Source organism: Aedes aegypti, chromosome 2, assembly GCF_002204515.2.
Source record: "Aedes aegypti strain LVP_AGWG chromosome 2, AaegL5.0 Primary Assembly, whole genome shotgun sequence".
NCBI classification, from domain to species: Eukaryota; Metazoa; Arthropoda; class Insecta; order Diptera; family Culicidae; genus Aedes; species Aedes aegypti.
The window spans coordinates 342,474,727-342,481,751 of record NC_035108.1 but is presented as its reverse complement, the minus strand read 5'-3'; the positions used below and the strand labels follow the sequence as shown (position 1 = coordinate 342,481,751).

Sequence of the window (7,025 nt, the reverse complement as noted above, 5' to 3'; positions counted from 1 at the left end):
CGGTGGAAAACGAAGCCGGCAAAGGTGGGCGAAGAAGGCGGTGACGCGGTTTTTGCGTGTATAGGATTGGGCGATGCTGGACTTTTGATCGACGACGATTTTTTGAAACTGCGGAATTAGGGTGGTTCAACTTTTTCTGGAAAGAGCAAAAGATCGCCAAAGATCAAATAATTCAACAGTTGTTAGTTACTAATCAATTTAGCGATGTTCATGATATACAAATACAATGTAGCCTGTATGAAATGAAATGGACTCGTTTTATATAAAAAAAATCTACAGTGCTTGCTCGCATAATGAAGTGGAAAAATGTCGCGGATCGTTAGTAGTGTTTTCATTAGCGTAACTTGAACTCAATCCTAGAGGAGGCTTGACCCATTCGATCAAAAAAGTCCTTTAAGGAAGATTCAAACTTAGCATGAGAGCATGAATGTATTAATAGGGTCCTAAAGCCCTGTTCCAATTTTAGTGCCAAACGCTTAAGTTTAGGCCAAAAACACATGTTTACTCAATTTTCTAATGTTTTCCGTTGCTTTAAGTCCAAAAAAATATTTGTTTATGTTTCTTTAGATTTTGCCACACCACTTGGCTTAAACTCGAATTTTAGGTATATTTTGTTTTCCGTGTCCCTTCCGAAATGTCAGATAGGAACAACCCCAGTGTTAAAAAGGTTAAAACTAAAACCCCTGTGGTGTTTTTGTCGACTAAGCGAACGTCAAACATGATCAAAAGTGTCGAAGGTTTATTTATGGACCCAATTTTTAAATTAAAGTTTAAACATGATATAGCCTCCACGCAAACAAATTTTGTTGTATAATCTACCGAATCCATGGTAGAATTAAGAACTGCACCAACGATTTTCAACCGACTACAAAAATCTGTTAAGTTTACTAATATCACTGAGCAGTGCAGTAAATTTGACTATGTCCATAGTAGCATCCACTACAAAGCATTGTAATTCAATCCGTGACACCCTGTACCCTGTACACAGTATGGTCAAAAGTATGATGATAAACTTCATGATGATAAACTTCAAGAATGTTTCTAGTCAAAAATACTACAACTCTGGTTAAATCAACAGAAGAAATTTTCTTGTGTAGTGATGTTGACTATGTTTTGGTAGAGTTAACAGATTAATGTAGTCGGTTGAAAATCGTTGGTGCAGTTCTTAATTTTACCATGGATTCAGTAGTTTCTACAATAAAATTCATTTCAGTGTCTTTCGTGTTATTGAATAAAAACTAGATTTCATTAAATGTTTTAGGACCCAATTTTCTAGAGGGGGCTTGAAATTTTCTAGGGGAGGCTTAGACCCTTAGAATATTATAATTGGGCGCTATTATGCTGTGCGATGAAAATAATTTTACGTCTGTTTGCCCGTGTCCTTTCCATGACGGTGGAGATACAGATCGTCTTCGATCTCTACACACTTAGATTTTTTTCACGAGCTCGGCTGTGCGAATCTCGGTTTCCCGGTTTTAACCGAGACTCAGCTAACAAATTGTTCGGTTGCTTAGCAACGAAGCATAATTTACTAATACTCAGCTTTTATTTGCTAAGATCCCAGGAAATTAGTTTGCCGACTACTCGGCTGTGCGGATCTCGGTTAAAATTAGCCGAGATTCGGCATTCTGAATTAAGTGTGTAGTAACAATGGTTGCCTAACTAACATTCCTTCCCTTCATCGATGACCCAGAATGAACGCATGAACTTTTGAACTTCGTCCATTCCATCGGCGCTACACGTAAGAGCTACGTGGATTTTCCGGTCGCCTTTACGAAGTGTTTCAATAGGACCTAGATGTTTTTGCATTCAATTTAAATAGAATAAAGACCAACCTTATCTCTAATAGGCTTTGGAAGAAAACTAATTCCCAATTGGAAAATATAAGCAAACCTAAAAGATTGTGATATTTTTATATTCAATCTGAGCATTGTGAATCCTGTTTCCTAAATGTTGTGAGTTTGTTCTGTTTTGTTGTAGCCTTCGCGTGCTATAATTGATAGAGGTTTTAAATCACGTATAAAATATGAAGTAATGCAAGGATTCTTCGGTGTTCAAAGCATATTTACCTTAAAATCAATCTAACACAAGGTTTAAAGTTCAGCAGCTTCTGAAGTTCTACAAAAGCAAGCGGGCGCCTTCTTAGGATTTGCGTCAACACCGAATGTACGTACAATATGCAGATGTCAAAATGAACTTACCCGGATAAAAAATACAATACAAAAACAATATAACGTATTGGAACAGCGCCATCCAATATATTGGAAATACAATACAGTATATTGTAAAATGACACTACAATTACATTACAATATATTGTTTGGGTGGTTAAGTATCGTAACAATAGAGGTCCCCAAGCAAACTGCCACGAACACCAACGCACAATCAATCTCACACAAGTCGATTTCCTCGGAATGAAAACGTATCGATGTTTGTTTGACGTCATTGAGCTTTCGGTCAACGGCAGGCCCACAAGGAAGTGGTTGTTTTGCAGCAATTCTGTTTATATTTGAATTCTCACAGCAAACAAAAGCAATGTTGTGACAGTTCTCACAGCAAACAAAGAAAATTTTGTCAACATTGCACTACTACGCAGGCAACTGGATCGGTCTATACAAAATAGATATTTTCTCATACAAACATTTTGAAAATACAATACGATATATTGTTCATGTATTGTCTTGATAAGCAATTCGTGTATTGTTGTACAATACAAAAACAATTCATCAAACTGTATCATGGTTGCATTCGTCGTTACAGCTAATGTCAAGTGACTTCTAAAAAACTACTTATTTTGACTTTTTGAATATTTTCCACCCAACATTTCTTGCTTTTTGAACTTGTTTTGTTTATTTCTTTCAGCAAAGCTACATAGAAAAAAGCAACAGTTGTTTTACGCGAAAATAGGAATTTGACCAAAATTGTAAGGTATAAAACCAATTAAAAACAATACAATGTTCTGTTACAATATATTATATTGCTTTTGAATTGTATATCCAAACATGAATAATATTGCTTCGACATTCAATTACAATACGCTGTATTGTATCCAATACGTTATATTGTACATTAATGGTTTATTCCATTCACTGAATGATACGTTTTTATCCGGGTAGGCACCTACGTGAATTTCACGTAAGTGCGATAGGTAACCTCAGTAACAATTACCGATTCGCTGTTTGATGGTTATGAATGGCTTAGTGATCGTTATCTTAGTCAGGTGAAGTGGAGGCAAAATGAATTTGAAATGAACTACGTGATTTTTCACGTAAAAATGACGTTTGAATTGATCTGAAAAAAAGAAAAAGGGCAATAAAAAATTCTAAGGATTTGTATTGTGAATTTTCTTGGAAGATGGATTTGAAGGGATATTGCTTCAGCTGGTTTTAATTCAGCTGTAAATTTCAAGGGGCACTCCAATACATTCAGGCGGTATGAATATCCTCTAACTCAATAGGATTGTGGCTCGCAGTTACTCACAATTCACATAAAACATCTGTGAATAGACGATTCTAGATATATCAATTACATTGAAGTCCAGTTTCGAACACATTTCTTAATATTTGATTGAAATTTAAGTAATTGAACCAAAATTCTTCTGACTTCTGATTGGTTGGGGAAAAAATGATGTCAGAAATTATTCTAATTTAGCTGCATCTGCGCGTAGCGTACTCTACTTTTATCTCTCTTTTTAACTATTTCGTTCGTACTAGTGATCCTTTATAGAGAGATAAGCGGAAGTAAAATGGAATGATCTGGCAACAGACCAGCAGTGCTGATTTTGCTCGGCGTCGAGAATAATTCTGTAACACGGACATGACTTCCTCATTGCTCTAAAGTGTATTTTGTTTCGTTATAGATCTTTGAGCTACATATCAAAACTAATGAACAGCTGAAAAAAACAAAAACTAAAAATCGCATTGACAAATTCAAAAAAGTAAATATTTCAATATTTTGCTTCATGCAAAATTACTTTTACCGAAATAATTTCAAGCGGATTACATTACTCCTCAAGAAAAATTCAAAACAAACATAACGCATGTTCGTTTGGCTCACACTTTGACAGCTCTCGCTGCTCGATTGGCTCACACTTTGACAGAAATGTCAGCTTCCGCGAATCTCTCTTATAAAGGATTTCTAGTTCGTACTATTGGCAGCACGGTTAGTTTCAGTTTGAGCGTTACACGCTCGTTCAGATCTACTCACAAGTGAGTAGATTTCGACTCACTTCGGAACAAAGTGGAACTACTCAAAAGTGAGTAACACCATCGTTACTCACTTTAGAGTAACATTGTCAAATGTCAATATGGGAGTAACACTTACTCACTTCGTTTGATCTGGAATTTGCGAAAGTGAGTAGATGTCACTCACTTCAGGAAATAATATTTTTGGAAATAAATTTATTATGTTATTCATAAAATCAGGAGAAATATACAAAAAACATAACATTTATTGACAATTCGAGTGACAATTAGAAGTTCGGCAGTCAAAACTTCGGCGAAGTTCGGCGTCGGCATTCTAATTTGGTGCTTCGCCGACGCATAAGGATTGCCTTTGTCGGCGTAGCACTTCGGTAGAATGCCGACGCCGAACTTCGGCGAACTTTCGGTGATATATCATTTCTCTTATGAACTTCGGTCTAAAATTAATCTGAATGCACAATATTCATTATCTCTAACATTACTATATGAATAATACATGATAACAAGCAAAAAAATTTGATATTTGTGTTGAAAATTTCGCTGCTCTGGAATGGATCCCCGGATGTTATAAATCTCTGGGGGATTGATGAAACCATGGAGGATGTAGTTTGACCGTGCCAGTAGCCTCCCCGGTTAGACTGTAAAGAATTGATAATTAGCCCAATAAAAAGTACGACGGTAAAACTTACTGTTTTTATTTATTTTTTTTGCGATTGTTCGATCAAAACCAGGACTTGGTCATTTTCACTCCGACCTCGCTTCACTTGATATCTGGATTATTGACTTCACAGCACTAATCTGGAATTTGCCGGTTGGACTTCCGAAGCGAAGTTTCAAGCAAACTAACTGCCATTGCTCTGCCGGCTCGGCTTTTGTCTCGATTGTTTTTGAAAACAGTCCGACATCACGTCGACGAAAAAATTTTCACCACAACGGAGGATTTGTCAGTTCGAGCGTGCGAAATTTTCACAAGTCTTTGACGTTTACAAAGTGAGTCGAATATGTTTGTGTTTACTCAAAAGTGAGTAAGGTCGTTTTCTTTCATGGTTGAGTAAAAAGTTACTCACTTTGATAAAATAAGGTTACTCACTTTTGACAGCTAACTTGAAACTTCAAAAGTGAGTCAAAGTTACTCTCTTTTGAGTAGATTTGAACGAGCGTGTATAGGCCGTTTCATGTGACAGGTCCGTCTATGCATTTGTTTACATCGGTGGAGGACCGGTGCATACACGAGACTGTCATTTTCATAGAAGAACTGTCAAAGAGCTTCCCGATCAGCTGTTTTTGAACGTCATGTGAATAGGCCTATTCAGGCCAGGCAGTAATGTTTGTAAACAAAACGGCCAGCAAGTTAAAGATGCACTGAAATAAATCCGTGAAGCTATTTATCAGAACAATCATATAAGATCAAATCATCAATCGACATAATATGATATCTCGAAAACGTATTCATACAGACTCAAGTAAAATAGTATACAAACTTGCTTTATCGATCCTATGTGTTTCGCAGACGAATTTCTACGCGTAACGCTCTGAACCAACTCGATTTTTCACTTTTGGAACGTTTAATTTCCAGATTTACAAAACGACGAAAGTAAGATTTTCAACTTTCGCAACCTAACCAGTACTTTCGCCGGCCCGCTGTATGGAGAGACAAAGTGACTTAACCCCGAATCAAAACAAAACACTACTTTAGTCGATTTTACACTGGTAGAAAAACGTCGCAAGTAACTGAATAAAACGGCTTATAATTTTGTCATAAAATTATTGTGTGAGATAATAGGAACTCCATAGTTTTTTAACGCGAGCTCATTGTATGCAAAATTTAAGAAATGTACACGTCGAAAAAATGTTGAAAAGGTGATTCAGTTTAAAACAGTTTTAGAAGACAGGTTGTGATTCTTCTGAATTAATTTTCTCAAACCCGTATGGAAGTTACTTACGTCGATTTGAAAAAGTAACCGAGATATGTTTCAAATTACGTCTTATGCATTTGGCATGCTAAACAGTTGAAGTGTTACTGCCACCTAATAAACATTACGCAGCTACAATCTGGTTTATGTTATATGTACATCTTGTATGCAGTACATGTCGAGTTATCAGCAGAGCATATAACTTATACTGGCTTCTGCAAATAGTACATCCTATATGGATGAATGTCATGTAGATAGTATCATGTTTGCATCTCAGATTTGGCGACATTGCAAAGAACGTGGATCAATAAAAGTTCAAGTCCAGCTTTAAATTCAATTTTCTGATAAGTAAATCGCTTTAATTAAGACTATCATTTAAAACATGTTCCTTGACATGATTTAAAGTGTAAATACTAACATGTTATCGTATTGCCAATAAATTACAATTACAATTACAATTACAACAAACTTTTGTTCCATTATATGAATATATTCACCAGGTTAGGATCAACCAGCTGACAGAACTCGGGAAATATCCATCCCGAAAATGTTTAATGATGGATCGAGCTCCTCTATTTCAATTTATTCACCCTCGGTAAGTAAACCCGCTTAAACTAAGACTTTATTATTGACAATTCCTTTCCTTTGTAGAATATCCACTCAGACTAGGCACCGAAAGACGTTCTTTGAAAGCTTTCATCCTGCAAGCTGCCATTCAACAGGTGAATCAATCTCCCTGATAATTTACAGTTTTCATTCACAGACGAACAATCACTCCTTATCTGTGCAATGTAAAGATGGCTAAATAAAACATATGTGAAGCTAAAATTTCCAAATTTGTTTTTATAATACTATTATTACATTCAAGGTAAGCTCACTAACATAAATCATATGGAAAGAACAATCGAAA

At 36.0% G+C, this 7,025-nt stretch overlaps 1 long non-coding RNA gene across 1 annotated transcript; it reads left to right on the top strand.

Annotated features, from left to right (window-relative positions):
• The first annotated feature begins 6,173 nt into the window (after nt 1-6,173).
• Nucleotides 6,174-6,998, top strand: LOC110676821. Its single transcript, XR_002500752.1, has 3 exons — nt 6,174-6,463; nt 6,616-6,710; nt 6,767-6,998. It is a non-coding gene; the product is annotated as an uncharacterized LOC110676821 (long non-coding RNA).
• The last annotated feature ends 27 nt before the right edge of the window (nt 6,999-7,025 follow it).